The following is a 20,256-nucleotide window of genomic DNA, read 5'->3' on the forward strand; positions in this document are numbered from 1 at the left end:
GCCATAAAATTGACCCAGCTTTTAGTGTAGTCACAACCTTGTACCCCCATCACCACTATTTCAGAACACTTTTATCAGTCACCCCAAAAAACTGTGACTTCATTAGAAGTCACTGCCCATTCCTACAACCCCTGGCAACCACTAATCTATTTTCTGTCTCTATGGATTTGCCTATTCAGAACATTTCATATAAATAGAATTAAATAATGTATGTACGGCATTTTACATCTTTTTTCTTTTTTTCACTTAGCTTCTTCTAGCATCTTTCAAGATTTTATTCCTTTATATGGTCATACTTGGGCTTTGCAGGTGGCTCAGTGGGTAAGCAATCCACCTGCAATGCAGGAGCCCCAGGTTCTATCCTTGGGTTAGGAAGATCACTCCAGTATTCTTACCGGGAGAATCCCATGGAAAGAAGAGCCTGGTCGGCTACGTACAGTCCATAGGGTCTCAGAGTCGGAAACAACTGAAGCAGCTGAGCATGCACACACACACATGGTCATACTGTTAGTTCATTACTGATGTCACTCAAGTGTCTCAGCAATTAGCTTCATTATGAAAATTTTCTTGATGCTTTCCTAGCCAAACCCCCCATACAGTAGCCCTAAGCCTTACCTACCTATAGAGGCTGAACACTCATTTGATATTATTTAAAGAACGCTAAGCAATTCCCCTGTAAAATTTATCTTCCCCACCTTATCATATACTCCCTGACTTATTCTATACTTCTTTAAATACCATCACTAAAAACCTTCCTGTTGTCTTAATTAACTACTTTGAAAATACAGATATCCTTTAGAAGTATATTGAACTGTAATGTATTATCAGTTGATTAGCTCATTTTCTCCACAGACAGTAAGCTAATAGTGCTGCTTAAAGGGTGTTTTTTTTTAGTAGAGGAAGGAATAAGATAAAAATAATTTTGGAGTAAGGTGCTTTTCTGAAGCAAAAATGGTCCAGAATCTCTGAGCATCTGATGAAAGGAAATGATTAGTATCTTAATTCACCCAACAGTCATTTATTGACCCCCTACTTGAATGGTGTCAAGCCTTACTCTTAGAACCGAGGACTTAGAGTTGTATCTTATTTTAAGCAACCACAGTTTTGTACAGGAGGCAGACATATAACCAAGTCTAATGCAGAGTATTGAGTGCTGGAATAAATGTTTCTAAAAAGAACTAGAGGACTTCCCCAGTGGTACAGTGGATGAGAATCCACCTGCCAATCCAGGCAACATGGGTTCGATCTCTGGTCCATGAAGACTCTACATGCCGCTGAGCAGCTAAGTCCATATGCCACAACGACTGAAGCCCACCTGCTTCAACTACTGAAGTCTGTGTGCCTAGAGCCTGTGCTCTGCAACAAGAAAAGCCACCACAATGAGAAACCTGCACACTGCAATGAAGAGTAGCCCCCACTCGCCACAACTAGAGAAAACCTGCACACATCAATGAAGACCCAGCACAACCAAAAATAAATAATTATTTTCTTAATTTTAAAAAGAGCTACAAAAGCCTCAGTTCAGTTGAATCGCTCAGTCATGTCCGACTCTTTGCGACCTCATGAATTGCAGCATGCCAGGCCTCCATGTCTATCACCAACTCCCAGAGTTCACTCAAACTCACGTCCATCATGAGTCCGTGATGCCATCCAGCCATCTCATCCTCTGTCGTCCCCTTCTCCTCCTGCCCCCAGTCCCTCCCAGCATCAGAGTCTTTTTCAATGAATCAACTCTTCACATGAGGTGGCCAAAGTACTGGGGTTTCAGCTTCAGCATCATTCCTTCCAAAGAACACCCAGGGCTGATCTCCTTTAGAATGGACTAGTTGGATCTCCTTGCAGTCCAAGGGACTCTCAAGAGTCTTCTCCAACACCACAGATCAAAAGCATCAATTCTTCAGTGCTCAGCTTTCTTCACAGTCCAACTCGCACATCCATACATGACCACTGGAAAAACCATAACCTTGACTAGACGGACCTTTGTTGGCAAAGTAATGTCTCTGCTTTTGAATATGCTATCTAGGTTGGTCATAACTTTTCTTCCAAGGAGTAAGCGTCTTTTAATTTCATGGCTGCAGTCACCATCTGCAGTGATTTTGGAGCTGAAAAAGATAAAGTCTGACACTGTTTCCCCATCTAATGCCATGAAGTGATGGGACCAGATGCCATGATCTTCGTTTTCTGAATGTTGAGCTTTAAGCCAACTTTTTCACTCTCCTCTTTCGCTTTCATCAAGAGGCGTTTTAGTTCCTCTTCACTTTCTGCCATAAGGGTGGTGTCATCTGAAGATCTGAGGTTATTGATATTTCTTCCGGCACTCTTGATTCCAGCTTGTGCTTCTTCCAGCCCAGTGTTTCTCATGATGTACTCTGCATAGAAGTTAAATAAGCAGGGTGACAATATACAGCCTTGACATACTCCTTTTCCTATTTGGAACCAGTCTGTTGTTCTATGTCCAGTTCTAACTGTTGCTTCCTGACTTGCATATAGGTTTCTCAGGAGGCAGGTCAGGTGGTCTGGTATTCCCATCTCTTGAAGACTAGGAGAAGCTAAATCAGATTGAAGTCGAAAGGTAAGGAAGATTTCCTGAAAGTGACATGGAGGAGATTTTTAAAGTGTGTGTTAGCTAGATGGATAATGGGAGAAAGACATTACAGATGAAGGAAGCAACAAGGTAAAAATAAAGCTCAGAAGAATGAAACCACAGGCTGTTTTCAGAAATGTGAAGTAGAACAATACAATCAAACGGAAAGAGAAGGATTAGAAGGATAGTCATAAAGACAGGCTTCCTGGTTGGCTCAGATGATATCCACCTGCAATGTAGGAGACCCAGGTTTGATCCGTGGGTCAGGAAGATCCCCTGGAGAAGGGAATGACTACCCATTCCAGTATTCTTGCCTGGAGAATTTCATGGACAGAGGAGCCTGGTCGGCTGTAGTCCATGGGGTCACAAAGACTCAGACATGACTGAGCAACTAGACTAACACCCTCAGTCAGCTAAAAAATGTCAGCTACTATCAGACAGTAGTTGCTTGGGATGTGCTAGGCACTACCATAGCTGCTTTACATATCTCCTCATTCAATCCTTCCAGCAATCTTATCTCATAAGTGATATCATGTATGTTTTCAGGTGGAGGAAACCAAGGTATGGAAAGGTTAAGTTATTGTCTACGTTTCCAGTGCTAGTAAGTGTGATGCTGAGTGTCAGCTTCTCACCATTGGATCTTGATGGGCCTTGTGTACCAGTCTGAGGAGTTTGGCCTCTATTCTGAAAGTGATGGGAGCCTGAAGGGTTTGAAGCAGGAAAGTGACCTGACACAAACAGATTTATAGCTCTAGAAAAATCACTGTGGAGACTGGGCAGAGGAAGGGGTAGGTACAGCCTAGAGAGAGCAGTGCTCCAGGCAAAAAGTAGTAGTGAGGGCCTAAGATCATGCAGTGTGATTGGCAAGCAGGAAAAAGAGCCCTGACGTATATTTAGGAAGCAAAACCCAACTCTTAGGAGATGAAGATAGAAGGGACAGATAGAATGACTGGGTTTACTAGGTCATTAGGGAAATGATTGGGCCTTCAGTGAGGGGAATGCAGAGGGAGTAAGAGGTTTTAATTCATATTGTATAGGAAGTGAGTAGACAACGTTTAGTTAGAATTGTCAAACACAGAGCAGATGCTGTGGGTCCAGAGCCCAGCAGTGACGTCTGAGCTGAGTATAAGGAGATGGAGACACTGGGTCTTAAGCTGTCACTGAAAGAGAGCAGAGACTTAAACATGGTGGCCAATGAGAACATATGTGGACAGAGGAGCACAGGACTGAAAATCACACCCTAAAGCTGTGGTGGCAGCATCACTGAGGCAGTCACTGGAAGAGCCTGCTTTTCAAGAAACTGAAAAATGATCAGAGAAGGAGGTGAACAGCTAGGCATGATGCATGGTGTTACTAACACTAAAAGCGAGTTTTAAGAAGGGAGAGGAGAGCAGTATCAAATGCCACAGTGAGGTCAAACGAGGCTAGCATGTAAACTGTTGTTGAATTTAACAATGTGAAGATGAATGATGACTACTGAGAGGACTTTCAGGGAGTGGAGTCAGATTGCAACAAAGAGTAAATATGAGGAGAGGGAGTGAAGAAAGTGAGCACAGAAACTCTTACTGTGCAACATGACTGTAAAGAGAAAGAAGGTCAGGACAGGGGAAGAAAAAGAGAGCATTTGAGTGGAGAGATTTATTCTGACCATGTGTCTAAACATGGGAAACATATTCTAAACCTTCATTTTTAGTTTTGCAGCTATGAGCAAATAAGTAAGAAAGGGATGTGCCATTTCAAGAGTTTGCTAAAACAACAGGCTCTGCAGAGCCCTCTGTTGCCTTTGGAGCATGAAGGGCCCTGATGAAATAACAGCGTGAATCAGGAGAAGGCAGAGATCACCTTCAGCTTCCCCTGGAACCAAACTCAGCCTGGGGAAGTTCACAGGCTGCTGTGCGCTTGGGGTCAGCTAGGGAAGATAGCTGAAATCTTGGTTGCATTGCCAAACACTCTGTAACAAGAGGCTTCCAATTGAGACAAGGCCTCACATACTAAATCAATGGGGGTAGACCATGTGCTAAGGATTCTCCTTACGGGACCTGCCCAACCAGGCTGATATAACTGATAGGGTCCACATGTCTCACTGATAAGAAGGTCATTATGTCCACCTTCCAATGTCCCTTTATGCCACAGTGGGACATGGACCTGGAGGGGGCCTTGGCTTGAGGCATGAGCGGGCCCAGGGCCCAGGTGGCTTCATTTCTTTGTTGGTTGATGGAGGCTTGGAGCAGGGCAGTGGATAAAAGGTGGTATTTGGCCTGATCTCATTGGGTCTTCTCTAGCTTTGCCTGTTCCTTCCTGGTTATTGAAAATCTTAAAGTCTAAACTTAAAAGGTCTTGTTGAGGGGTTTGAGGGCCTTCTTCTGCCTTTTTGCAAGTATGAGTGGCTGGCTCAGAAGAATTAGGGATGAGTGTCACAGGGTCGAGAGTAGGACTGTGTTCAAAGGAAAACTGGAGAGATTTGAGAATGGGACATGAACTCCAACAATGCCTTCTGCTCCAGCTACTTCCCTTAAAGGGAGGAGTGGAGCAGGGTCCTGCAGTGAAGTTTCCTGTTTTAAAGTTGTTCGGACTGGGCATGGGGAGGGGACCTAGGGAAGTCGGAGGTAAAGCCTTGGGACCCTCGGGGTAGAGGGTGGGGCTGAGGTCTCAGAGCTAATCCCAGGCACAGGCTGGGGAAGGGGGTTGGGAGCTGCAGTGGTGGCTGGTGGTGGAGGCCTGAGCTTATGAGGAGGGAGGGAAGAGGGGACATAAGGTGGAGGTTGTGGAACTGGATCTGGAGCAGCTGCAAGTGATTGGGAGTACTAGAGGGGGGGTGCGCTGTGGTCAGAAGAGTCGAAGGAAGAACAAAAGTTTGAACAGGGATCCGGGAGACATTATATTAGAAGGATGTGGCCCAGAGTAAAGCTAAGAGTATTTGAGAAGTAGAACAGGATTCACAGAGAGAGGGTCGAGAGCAGAGAGCGAAGAAAACCTGAACATAAGGGATTTCTAACCACTTGCCATTGCAGCAGCAGAAGTTATCGAGGTACTGTAGAGTATTATAATCGAGAGTTCCGTTTTCTGGCAATTGGGACCTTTTATCAAGTTTATATTGCAGCCAAACACTGTTAAAATAGTAAATAAGTGTTTTTGGTCTTATCTCCCCTTGGAAGGCCAAGGCTTTCAGGTTTCGGAGAAGGCATCCTAGAGGAGTAGATTTTGAGGGCTGGGACTAAGAATTTCCCATTGCAGCTGAATAGGAAGTGTAGACAAGAGTGAGATAAAATGCGGAGAAAGGTCTGAGAGAAAAGGCATCCCCATTCTCAGGACTTTCTCAGAGAGTAATAATATTCTGCTTTGAAATGAGTGTACCCTGTTTCAAAGTCAGACGGGACACAAGGCCAAGGGCCCGAGGGCATTGTGGATCTTCCTGCCTAGTGCTAAGACTTGGAAACCTGGCGAGAGAGAGAGGATCCGAGGGAATGAGATTTCACTTACCATTGAAACCAATGGATGAAATGTGGGTGGATGTGGGGATGTTAGTCCAGCAAGGCAAGTGGAAAATCCCATCCCGGAGCTTGTCTCTGTTTCTCGGCAGGGTCCAAGGGAGGGGACAACCCAGTTGCGGTGGATCTTCCCTCTGGGGTTTCAGCTCCAGAATGTAAGGGTGAGTGCAGAGAAAAAGAGAGAGAGAGCTGGGGAGTTAGGCAAGAAAAGGGAAATTTATTAAAGAAAAAAGAGAGGGTGACTGGCCCTTAAGGAGAACCAGTGTCCGCCCTTTCTGACAGAGTCTTTCTTATACACTGAGTGCCTTATAAACAACAGAAATTTACTTCTGACAATTCTGGAAGCTGGGAATCTCAAGATCAAAGTACTGGAGCATTTGATGTCTATTGAGAAGATGATTCTTGGTTCAAAGATGGTCATCTTTTCACTGTGTCCTCACATCGTAGAAGGTGGGTCAGTACAGTTCAGTTGCTCAATTGTGTCCGACTCTTTGAGACCCCGTGAATCGGAGGACGCCAGGCCTCTCTGTCCATCAGCAAGTCCTGGAGTTCACGCAGACTCACGTCCATCGAGTCAGTGATGCCATTCACCCATCTCATCCTCTGTCATCCCCTTTTCCTCCTGCCCCCAATCCCTCCCAGCATCAGAGTCTTTTCCAGTGAGTCAGTTCTTCGCATGAGGTGGCCAAAGTACTGGAGTTTCAGCTTCAGCATCATTCCCTCCAAAGAAATCCCAGGGCTGATCTCCTTCAGAATGGACTGGTTAGATCTCCTTGCAGTCCAAGGGATTCTCAAGAGTCTTCTCCAACATCACAGTTCAAAAGCATCAATTCTTCGGCGCTCAGCTTTCTTCACAGTCCAACTCTCACATCCATACATGACCACTGAAAAAACCATAGCCTTGACTAGATGGACCTTTGTGGGCAAAGTAATGTCTCTGCTTTTCAATATGCTATCTAGGTTGGTCATAAATTTCCTTCCAAGGAGTAAGCGTCTTTTAATTTCATGGCTGCAATCACCATCTGCAGTGATTTTGGAGCCCAAAAAATAAAGTCTGACACTGTTTCCACTATTTCCCCATCTATTTGCTATGAAGTGATGGGACCAGATGCCATGATCTTCGTTTTCTGAATGTTGAGCTTTAAGCCAACTTTTTCGCTGTCCTCTTTAACTTTCATCAAGAGGCGTTTTAGTTCCTCTTCAGTTTCTGCCATAAGGGTGGTGTCATCTGCATATCTGAGGTTATTGATATTTCTTCCGGCACTCTTGATTCCAGCTTGTGCTTCTTCTAGCCCAGTGTTTCTCGTGATGTACTCTGCATAGAAGTTCAATAAGCAGGGTGACAATATACAGCTTTGACGTACTCCTTTTCCTATTTGGAACCAGTCTGTTGTTCTATGTCCAGTTCTAACTGTTGCTTCCTGACCTGCATACAAGTTTCTCAAGAGGCAGGTCCCATCTCTTTCAGAATTTTCCACAGTTTATTGTGATCCACACAGTCAAAGGCTTTGGCATAGTCCATAAAGCAGAATAGATGTTTTTCTGGGACTCTCTTGCTTTTTTGATGATCCAGCAGATGTTGGCAATTTGATCTCTGGTTCCTCTGCCTTTTCTAAAACCAGCTTGAACATCAGGAAGTTCACGGTTCACGTTTTGCTGAAGCCTGGCTTCGAGAATTTTGAGCATTACTTTACTAGCATGTGATATGAGTGCAATTATGCAATAATTTGAGCATTGTTTGGCATTGCCTTTCTTTGGGATTGGAATGAAAACTGACCTTTTGCAGTCCTGTGGCCACTGCTGAGTTTTCCAAATTGGCTGGCATATTGAGTGTAGCACTTTCACAGCATCATCTTTCAGGATTTGAAACAGCTCCACTGGAATTCCATCACCTCCACTAGCTTTGTTCATAGTGATGCTTTCTAAGGCCCACTTGACTTCACATTCCAAGATGTCTGGCTCTAGGTGAGTGATCATACCATCGTGATTATCTTGGTCGTGAAGATCTTTTTTGTATAGTTCTTCTGTGTATTCTTGCCACCTCTCCTTAATATCTTCTGCTTCTGTTAGGTCCATACCGTTTCTGTCCTTTATTGAGCCCATCTTTGCATGAAATGTTCCCTTGGTATCGCTAATTTTCTTGAAGAGATCTCTAGTCTTTCCCATTCTGTTCTTTTCCTCTATTTCTTTGCATTGATCACTGAGGAAGGCTTTCTTATCTCTTCTTGCTATTCTTTGGAACTCTGCATTCAGATGCTTATATCTTTCCTTTTCTCCTTTGCTTTTCACTTCTCTTCTTTTCACAGCTATGTGTAAGGCCTCCTTAGACAGCCATTTTGCATTTTTGCATTTCTTTTCTTTGGGGGTGGTCTTGATCCCTGTCTCCTGTACAATGTCATGAACCTCTGTCCATAGTTCATCAGGCACTCTATCAGATCTAGTCCCTTAAATCTATTTCTCACTTCCACTGTATAATCATAAGGGATTTGCTTTAGGTCATACCTGAATGGTGTAGTGGTTTTCCCTACTTTCTTCAATTTGAGTCTGAATTTGGCAATAAGGAGTTCATGATCTGAGCCACAGTCAGCTCCTGGTCTTGTTTTTGTTGACTGAACAGAGCTTCTCCTTTTTTGGCTGCACCGAATATAATCAATCTGATTTCTGTGTTGACCATCTGGTGATATCCATGTGTAGAGTCTTCTCTTGTGTTGTTGGAAGAGGGTGTTTGCTATGACGAGTGTGTTCTCTTGGCAAAACTCTATTAGTCTTTGCCCTGCTTCATTCCATATTCCAAGGCCAAATTTGCCTGTTACTCCAGGTGTTTCTTGACTTCCTACTTTTGCATTCCAGTCCCCTATAATGAAAAGGACATCTTTTTTGGCTATTAGTTCTAAAAGGTCTTGTAGGTCTTCATAGAACACTTCAACTTCAGCTTCTTCAGCATTACTAGTTGGTGCATAAATTGGATTACCGTGATATTGAATGGTTTGCCTTGGAAACGAACAGAGATCATTCTGTCGTTTCTGAGATTGCATCCAAGTACTGCATTTTGGACTCTTTTGTTGACCATGATGGCTACTCCATTTCTTCTGAGGGATTCCTGCCTGCAGTAGTAGATATAATGGTCATCTGAGTTAAATTCACCCATTCCTGTCCATTTTAATTCGCTGATTCCTAGAATGTCGACATTCACTCTTGCCATCTCCTGTTTGACCACTTCCAATTTGTCTTAATACATGGACCTGACATTCCAGATTCCTATGCAATATTGCTCTTTACAGCATCGGACCTTGCTTCTATCACCAGTCACATATACAACTGGGTATTGTTTTTGCTTTGGCTCCATCCCTTCATTCTTTCTGGAGTTATTTCTCCACTGATCTCCAGTAGCATATTGGGCACCTACTGACCTGGGAAGTTCCTCTTTCATTATCCTATCATTTTGCCTTTTCATACTGTTCATGGGGTTCTCAAGGCAAGAACACTGAAGTGGTTTGCCATTCTCTTCTCCAGTGGACCACATTGTGTCATAGGCGGGTAGAGGGCTTCTAAAGTCCCTTCTGTAAGGCAGCTAATTCCACGCAGGGGCTCTGCCCTGGTGAGCTATTTACCTACCAAAGGCCCCACCTTCTAATAACATCACATTGGGGATTAGGATTTCAGCATATGAATTGGGGTGGGGGGACACAAACATTCGATCCATTGGGCAGAGGGAATACTCAGCTGGACAGTGACAGGTAATAATAATACCTGCATTAGATTGTATATTTGCCAGAGAAATGCTCAATTTTAAGTCAGAAGCATTTGGAAATTTTATTGGTCTAGACTAAATTTTCTGTTAGACCAAATTTAGTTTTTCTGCTATTGAGAAGTAATGGGGCTTGTCAAAGGAAAGATGAGGTCATCATAAAAATAGAATGGGCTTTGTGTTTCCACCAAACTAATGGGTGACGTCCAGGCCATACTCACCACACCCACTGTTTAAAGTTGCAGAAGACCTTATAGAGCGGGTTAGGGTGCTGCCAGGAGGACATGAGTTTGAGCAAATTCTGCGAGACAGTGAAAGAAAGGGAAGCCTGTCATGTTACAGTCCATGGGATCACAAAGAGTTGAACACAACTTAGCCACTGAACAAAGCAATAAAAAAGGAGAACACTAAAAGTCTGCCTTTCAGGTGGTTGGGTCTCTCTGTGGCCAGGGTCTAGTCAGTCGCCTCTACTTCATGCACAGGTTTGTTTTTCTCAAAACTTTCTAGCTCATCTTGGCCACATTTGGTATTCCTCTCTCAGTTCAGTTCAGTTCAGTCGCTCAGTTGTGTCCGACTTGTGACCCCATGAATCGCACGTCGCACACCAGGCCTCTCTCTCCATCACCAACTGCCAGAGTTCACCCAAGCTCCTGTCCATTGAGTTGGTGATGCCATCCAACCATCTCATCCTCTGTTGTCCCTTTCTCCTATTGCCCTCGATCTTTCCCAGCATTGGGATCTTTTCCAATGAGTCAGCTCTTCGCATCAGGTGGCCAAAGTATTGGCATTTCAGCTTCAACAGCAGTCCTTCCAATGAACACCCAGGACTGATCTCCTTTAGGATGGACTGGTTGGATCTCCTTGCAGTCTAAGGGACTCTCAAGAGTCTTCTCCAACACTGCAGTTTAAAAGCATCAATTCTTCGGTGCTTAGCTTTCTTTATAGTCCAACTCTCACATCCATACATGACCACTGGAAAAACCATAGCCTTGACTAGACGGACCTTTGTTGACAAAGTAATGTCTCTGCTTTTTAATATGCTGTCTACGTTGGTCATTACTCTTCTTCCAAGGAGTAAGTGTCTTTTAATTTCATGTCTGCAGTCACCATCCGCATTGATTTTGGAGCCCAAAAAAATAAAGTCAGCCACTGTTTCCACTGTTTCCCCATCTATTTGCCATGAAGTGATGGGACCAGATGCCATGATATTCGTTTTCTGAATGTTGAGCTTTAAACCAACTTTTTTACTCTCCTCTTTCACTTTCATCAAGAGGCATTTTAGTTCCTCTTCAGTTTCTGCCATAAGGGTGGTGTCATCTGCATATCTGAGGTTATTGATATTTCTCCCAGCAATCTTGATTCCAGCTTGTGCTTCTTCCAGCCCAGCGTTTCTCATGATGTACTCTGCATAGAATTTCAATAAGCAGGGTGACAATATACAGCTTTGACGTACTCCTTTTCCTATTTGGAACCAATCTGTTGTGCCATGTCCAGTTCTAACTGGTTTCCTGACCTGCATACAGGTTTCTCAAAAGGCAGGTCTCACAATTCCTCTCTGGATTGGGCCAAATTCTCCCTTAACCTTCGCTTCGTAACACTCTGACCCAAACTAGGATCCTCTACCTCTCATGGGCTCCCTTAGCATGCCTTGATCATGTACACATCAGAGTGTATTTTAATTACCCGTTTGCTGATATGTCTCCCTCTCCTGACTTAATACCTTTAGGGCAGGAGAGTAATGCTGTCTTCTTGCTTGTTCCAGATGATTCCACTCTCTTCTGTTACCTGCCTCAGCCTTGTTGTTATTCTCCCATATTCATGGGGATGTTCTCACCTCTGGCTACAGATCTTCCTCTCTGGTTCTACCCCTGCTTTATATTGAGGGACTTCAACAGCCTTGTGACTACTGGAAATGGAAAGACTAGTGAATGGAAAGTCTTCACCTCCAAATTTACTGCCATCTTACTTTTTCCCACATCCTTCCTTCCCAGGCTATAGACTCTCTCCATCATCTGGAACTGCTCTTTTTACTGGAAGGCAGGACTAGGCTGAGTGAGAGTTTGTCTTGGTAGCAAGGTTGACGTTGACTGAACCAATGGTTAAGCTGAATTGGAAGACAGGCTTATCAAAGGTAGCATAGGGCGTGGCAGCCTGGGGAATTGGCTCAGTCATCCTGTTAACAGTGGATGTTATATTGAAGCAGCTCTTTGAGGACTTGTGGCATGTGCTTTGACCGGCTTTTGCTTGGGGTAGTGGGTACTGGCAAGGTGAATTTCTTGGGTGGCCTTTAAAGGGGCTCTCCAAACGGGAGACACATTCTGGATCCCTCAGTCTAACATACAAATGTGTAGTTTGCTAGAGTAGTCATAACAAGATACCACAGACTGCATGGATTAAAACAATAGAAATGTATTTTGCATAGTCCTGGAGGCTGGAGGTTCAAGAGAAAGGTTAGGGTTAGTTTCCTCTGAGGGCCATAAATAAAGAATCTGTTCCAGGCCTCTCTCCTTGGCTTGTGAATGGTCCTTGTCTTTCTGCCTCTTCACATGGTTGTCCCTCTGTGCATGTTAGCTGTGGTGTTTCTTCTTCTTATGACATCAGTCATAATAGATTAGGGCCTCACCCTAATTGCCTTATTTAAATGAATCACCTCTTTAACTCCGAATATGGTTACATTCTGAGGTACTGAGGATTGGGACTTCAACATATGAATTTGGAGAGGGGGAAACATAATCCATTCTCTAACAAAGAACAAGGGTAGAACAGAGCACATGCTCATTAGGTATTCCTTGAAACTTTTTTTCATGTTATTTATATTCTTTACTTTTTTTTTAAACCATTGGAATGAATAGGATATTAAGTGAAATACAAAGTGGAAGTGTGCTTAGCTGTGAAATATATTCTTTGTAAACAAATTTCTCAATGAAAGTTTTGATAGAGTAAAATAAAGTCACACAAAAAATTAATCAGGCCAGAAGATTTTTTTCCTTTTTAGTTGGAATATAGTTGATTTATGGTTTTTTTGGAAGTTTTAAAAATTTTTCAAAATGTGGAGAAATTTTGATATTGTGTATGTGTGTGTTAGTCACTCAGTCATGTCCGACTCTTTTTGACCCCATGGACTCTAGCCTGCCAGGCTTCTCTGTCCATGGAATTCTCCAGGCAAGAATACTGAAGTGGATTGCCATTCTCAGGTTTCCAGGGGATCTTCTTGACCCAGGGATTGGACCTGAGTCCCCTTCATTGCAAGCAGATTCTTTACCATCTGAACTTATTACAAATTGCACTTACATTGGTCAAGAGGTAAATACTGTTAAGAGAGAATTTTCAAAGGGGGAATATCATGATTTTCAGACAGGTGTAAAACACTGTATCTGTGTTAAAAATCTGTTAATTCATTGATCAGTGACAGAACCAGGCAGATGCTGCAAGTGGTTCAAAGAAAGATCAAAAAAGAACAAGTACATTTCTAGATCAGGACAACAGAAATGAATGTACCAATGGAGAGAAAACTGTTTTTTCATCGGTTAGGGAGTTGATCCCAGTTCACCTGTGTGCCTACAAACAAGAATCATTTTACAGTGCTGTAAGCACCCTCCACATTACACATTTGGGGGGAAAAAATTCTCCCATAGAATCAGAATCAAGTAAGTGGGAGAGCATGCTATCGATAATGCACCATTTTCTCTCAAAATTCAGGCATCAACAGCAAGTTGGTGGGAAAGCAACTTTACAGTTGTGGGAAGAAGCTTTCTCATATCAAACACTTTCATCTTGTAGGGTATAAAATCACATATGACCCTCTACTGTCTTCTCCATTTACTCAAAAGTTTATTTTAATACCAAGTTAGCAGTTATTTGAAACTGGGAGTTTGTTGAGCCTTCTCTTATTTTGAACAGAGTAGGGGATTTATTATATGGAAAACAGAGTGAATTAACAGATAATAATGTATCTGATAAGTTTTGTGTTTTTGTCTCTATTTTCCTGTAAAGAAATTCCCTCTGAATTTCAACATAATTGCATGTATATTTAAAAATATTTTTCTAAACACCCAAATACCTTTACCTATAAGATATTCTTGCAGATGATAACATTTTCAATTATTTTCTTGGTTTTGGTCTCCTGAGCAAGAATTAAAACTCCAAAAATAACAATCTTTTAGCCTGCTTTCCAGTGTTGCTTTTTATTGTTCTCTTTAAGATAAAATGCTTGAATCTTGTATTAAAAAGCATTCTAATACTGATGGAACTCATCTTGGTAAATTAAAATCAACTCAAAAAGATGAAAATATTTGATGATGTGAAACCTCATTGATCTATAGTAGTACTTTGCTGTGATATTTTTACATCACATAAACTGAATAAATTATGCCTTAGGTGTGTGGCTGATAGATCAGAGAGATTGCCCTCCTTCTTTAAAATGATAGTGTTAATGTGGTTTGTGTGTCATGAATTACACACCTGTAAAGTCAACTGGTCTTGACAGGCCCCTGCCTGCCTCCCGCAACCACCCCCCACCGACCCATTCTTTGAAAGTCAGCACCTATTTTCCCAGGTTCTGGGAATGTGAGAGAAATGAACATAAAATGACAAGCTAAGTAAATAGGGGCAGCTGAAAACATTTATTCTGCCACCCTCAACATAACCATCAAGTGGATAATGTGGGTGAGGCGTGGCAAATACATGTCTTATGGACCACCATTCAACATTGATAATTCACACAATACTTTTTCTGCTGACCCAGAAATAACCTCAGCATCCTAAACACAATGCTCAGGGCAGCCACTTAAATCAGAGTTGGCATGCAATTTAAAAATTATTTGCCATCCTTGCTCTGTCTCTTGATTTTGAATTTCAGTCTCCGATGAACACCATGAAATAGGCAATGACTGATGGGATGTAGAATGTGAGCCCTTAGGCAGAACCCAGGCTGCAGACAAATTTGATCTGGCCTAATTCAACAGCACTTTTGCCTTTTTTTTTTTGATTTACTGGTTCCCAACAGTAAAACATCAAGAAATGTATTACAAATACTCAGATTTCTCTTTCCTTTAAAAGACAGATTTGGCAATGCTTGACTTTTATTGCAATCTTGCAGCCACTGGCTGGATGTGAGAAGTGGCTCTCCCCTCAACATTGGAAGCTCCCAACTTTGTCCCAGGCCCCTCTCATCGAACTTGGCTTTTTTGCATGATAAACTTTGACTGCCCTTCCTTGTTCTACTGTGACTCTTAAGTGCTTATGGCTCTTCACTCAGATCTCCCAGAATTTTCAGTCTAGAAAGCACAGGCGCAGGATCTATAAGCCCTGTTTCACATTAAGGCGGCTTTGGAGGTGAGGAATGAGAGCAATAGGAACTTCTGTAAATTACCTTCTTCCCCTGTGGTTCAGGCCATCAAAGTAGGACACGGATTTCTCAGCCAGAGCCAGAGTCCAGAAGGCCAGGATCCCCTCAGGTACTGAATCATTTCATTTTGGTGAGATTGGCATGAGGTCTGTCACCTTACAGCTCTCAATGAGATGTCACCTCTAAGCAATTAGGAACACAGCAGGGGGTGGCTGTGGGTAAGAAAAACCAAAATAGATCCAAAAAAATGTTTAATTATGGTCTATATATTTAGGAGAAATAGATATGAAATGATTGCTTTTAAAGTAAACTGGCCTAGGCTGCAGAAAAAGTTGAAGGCAGCTTCTAAAACTCTCTGTTTGCTAAGGAGTTCTTTTTTATTTTTTAATATAAATTTATTTATTTTAATTGGAGGATTTACAATATTGTATTGGTTTTGGCATATGTCAACATGAATCTTCCACGGGTGTACACGTGTTCCCTATCCTGAACCCCCCCCTCCCACATCCCTCCCCATACCATCCCTCTGGGTCATCCCAGTGCACCAGCCCTGAGCATCCTGTATCATGCATCGAACCTGGACTGGTGATTTGTTTCACATATGATATTATACATGTTTCAGTGCCATTCTCCCAAATCATCCCACCCTTGCCCTCTCCCACAGAGTCCAAAAGACTGTTCTATACATCTGTGTCTCTTTTGCTGTCTCTCATACAGGGTTATCATTACCATCTTTCTAAATTCCATATGTATGCATTAGTATACTGTATTGGTGTTTTTCTTTCTGGCTTACTTCACTCTGTATAATAGGCTCCAGTTTCATCCACCTCATTAGAACTGACTCAAAGCATTCCCCCTAAAGTCAGGAACAAGACAAGGGTGCCCACTTTCACCACTACTGTTCAACATAGTTTTGGAAGTTTTGGCCACAGCAATCAGAGCAGAAAAAGAAATAAAAGGAATCCAAATTGGAAAAGAAGAAGTAAAACTCTCACTGTTTGCAGATGACATGATCCTCTACATAGAAAACCCTACAGACTCCACCAGAAAATTACTACAGCTAATCAATGAATATAGTAAAGTTACAGGATATAAAATCAACACACAGAAATCCCTTGCATTCCTATACACTAATAATGAGAAAATAGAACGAGAAATTAAGGAAACAAGTCCTTTCATGATTGCAATGAAAAGAATAAAATACTTAGGAATATATCTACCTAAAGAAACAAAAGACCTGTATATAGAAAACTATAAAACACTGGTGAAAGACATCAAAGAGGACACTAATAGATGGAGAAATATACCATGTTCATGGATCAGAAGAATCAATATAGTGAAAATGAGTATACTACCCAAAGCAATCTGTAGAGTCAGTGCAATCCCTATCAAGCTACCAACGGTATTTTTCACAGAGCTAGAACAAATAATTTCAAAATTTGTATGGAAATACAAAAAACCTCGAATAGCCAAAGCAATCTTGAGAAAGAAGAATGGAACTGGAGGAATCAACCTGCCTAACTTCAGGCTCTACTACAAAGCCACAGTCATCAAGACAGTAGGGTACTGGCACAAAGACAGAAATATAGATCAATGGAACAGAATAGAAAGCCCAGAGGTAAATCCACTCACCTATGGAGACCTTATCTTTGACAAAGGAGGCAAGAATATACAATGGATTAAACACAATCTCTTTAACAAGTGGTGCTGGGAAAACTGGTCAACCACTTGTAAAAGAATGAAACTAGTCACTTTCTAACACCATACACAAAAATAAACTCAAAATGTATTAAAGATCTAAACATAAGGAGTTCTTAAGACAGCTCAAGGATCTCAGATGCAATAAGGGTCAAGAAAGCTTAAGAAAAAGAGAAATCTTCCCTGATGACTCAGCGGTAACAAATCAGTCTGCAGTGCAGGAGACACAAGCAGGAGACATGGGTTCAAGACATGGGTTGAATCCCTGAGTCAGAAAGATCCCCTGGAGGAGAAAATGGCAACCCACTCCAGTATTCTTGCCTCGAGTGTCTCATGGACAGAGAAAAGTGGTGGGTTACAATCCATGGGGTTACAAAGAATCGGACACAACTGAGTGACTGAGCACATGCATACTTTAATTGTATATCACATTTTTCTCGATTTGAGGAAACTTTAGTCCTGAGAGGTCTGAGAGCTGTGGTTTCTGGTTTCTTCAAGGGCTCCTTTACCTGCAACTCTTTCTTCTTTTAGGGCTTTGCATGATGTCTCAAAGCTCTCATCATGCCACAATAACATTCCCACCTCCCTTTCCTTCTTTATTTTTCTTGCTAGTGCCTATAGTTATATATAACATCTGATATACATTACATCTAATACATCTACTGTATATACATAATACAGAATATATATAATGCAATACAATATATAATATATATAATATAATATAGATATATATAATATAGATAATATATAACATTATATATATTATAAATATATTTATGCATATATACATATATATACATAATATATATATTAGATGTAATATATATTTATTTTTGTGGTTTCTCTTTTCATTTAAGGTTAGTTCTTTCCACCAGCTAGATAAGTGGAGAAACTTCTGTCTCCCTTGTTCGCTGATACATCCCAGACAGAGTCGGGTACATCATAAACACTCAGTAAACATTTGCAGAATGCTGTGAAAATTGCTTGGATGCAGTAATGCCAGTCTCACAAATTATGAGAAGTTTTATCAGATTTCCCAGGTTCCACAAACTTCAAAGAAAACTAGAGCAGGCATGACAGAGTGTAACTCTCCAGCCTCTCAAATTTCATTATTTAAAAACTGCAAAAAGTTTTCCTTTGGTGGGAGATAGATGCTCCAAGCAGCTTCCAGGCAAACTATTTTTTTATGATGGAGATAGACATCTTTAAGTTATGCAAAGATAAATAAAAGTCTTGGAGTCCAGATGTGGGTCAAAGGAGCTTACAGTGCTTTGGGGATGAGAATAAAAGGGCACAGTGATTCAAGGCAGAGGTACCACTTGGTCTGCTTGAAGGAGAAAGTGACTGGAGGTCTTTTTTGTGGAGACAAAATAGAACATTATAAAACAAATTAAAACATAGGAGTGGCCCGTATTAAACTCTAAAGCAGGGCTTATATTTTATACTTACCCCAACTTTTTCCGTAGTTTTAACAGAAAGGAAAACCAGTCAGCAACAAAACAAAACAACCCTTCTGTGTACGTGATGATGTAGCTGGGGCTTGAAGCTGCACCTTGGTAAGGCAAGTGACAGTACTCTTGGCTTGTTTAAGAATGGGCTTGACTCAGTAACTGAGGCTCCCAGCATCACAGCAAGGAAGGGATGACAGCTGTGCTGTGCTCTAGGTAAAAAAGGTTGCTAGGATAAAGAAAATTGCCTCTAAATTTACTCATTAATCCTACTTGGAGAAATCTATGAACATGAATTATTTTATATTCTAAATGGTTATCATTTAGTGTCCAAACCTGGAGCACCAGGCAGAGTCTGTTGGAAGACTGAAAGATACTTTGGAAGCGATGTGTCCATCTATTTTAATACACTGTGCAGTGATCATCATAAGAGGTTAACAAGAAAAAAATCAAGTATGACTATAGAAAAAAATTACTGTATTCAGTGGTGCCAGTCTATGACATTCTGAAAAGATGGTACAGTGGGAGAAGTAACACTATGGCATCAGATTATCCCTTATTTCTGCATATAGTTTAAAAAAAAAAAAGTGTTGAAAAGGGAAAATAACAAAATCCAATAATATAAGTTCCAACAACAATGAAGCCTTTTCAAAACTCTGTGCCTGGTGAACAAATATTGCAGCTCCAAAGGGGAAAACAGATATACCTGGAAAAGAAACCTGTGATGCCTGAAATAAGTAAAGAAGGCTGACCTGTATGTGTAAATGAACTGACACATACTCTTTTTGAGACGTAATTAAGGAGAAAACAAAGATTGTAGAAAAAGATTAACTATGACAATGAAAAAAAATTCTAAACCAGTTAACACTATTGATGAACTAAAAATATTTCTGGAGGCTGTGAAGAGCAGTAATACAGCAACAATGAATCAAAATGTCTCCCATCAGGGATAAAACATATAAACTAATTATAGTACAAGAGAAAATGACAGCCCTAGAAAATAGGTTAAGGAAATTTAGTATACAAATATAGGTAGCTGTCAGGGAAGGCAATGGCACCCCACTCCAGTACCCTTGCCTGGAAAATCCCATGGCCACAGGAGCCTGGAAGGCTGCAGTCCGTGGGGTCCCTGAGGGTCGGGCACGACTGAGCGACTTCACTTTCACTTTTCACTTTCATGCATTGGAGAAGGAAATGGCAACCCACTCCAGTGTTCTTGCCTGGAGAATCCCAGGGATGGGGAGCCTGGTGGGCTGCTGTCTATGGTGTTGCACAGAGTCGGACAAGACTGAAGTGACTTAGCAGTAGCATAGGTAGCTGAAAATTCAATGATGTAGGAAGTCTCATTTGAGGAATAATTAAGTTTTTTTCTTGAACTGGACCTTTTAAAAATACCATCAAAGACAATAAAAATGTTTTTGGCTGTATTAACTGAGACATAAAAAAGCATTAAGATAAGACTGAAACTTAAAATGTGGTTTAGATAACTGATACAAACTTGTTACTTAAAAATACTTCAGTTTTATATGTGAAGTTATGGATACTCAGATGGTAAAGAATGCACCTGCAGTGCAGGAGACCTGGGTTTGATCCCTGGGTTGGGAAGATCCCCTAGAGGAGGGCATGGCAACCCACTCTAGTATTCTTGCCTGGAGAATCCCCATGGACAGAGGAGCCTGGTGTGCTACAGTCCATGGGAGTTGTAAAGAGCTGGACATAACTGAGTGACTAAGCACACATGAATACTTAAGGGTTCATGTGAGAAATTGTCAAGTGCGGAAAAAGACTTTAGAATCATAATTGTCCAAAGAGTAATGTCATACTCCCTTTTTGTGTGTAGGAAGACAGAAAAACTCAAAATTGGAGGAGAGGGAAAGTTTACAGCAAAAGCTTCTACAAAATATTCACGAAACATTATTTCCTGCACTTTGAAAATCACA

Source organism: Budorcas taxicolor, chromosome 12 (genome assembly GCF_023091745.1).
Source record: "Budorcas taxicolor isolate Tak-1 chromosome 12, Takin1.1, whole genome shotgun sequence".
Lineage (NCBI taxonomy): Eukaryota > Metazoa > Chordata > Mammalia > Artiodactyla > Bovidae > Budorcas > Budorcas taxicolor.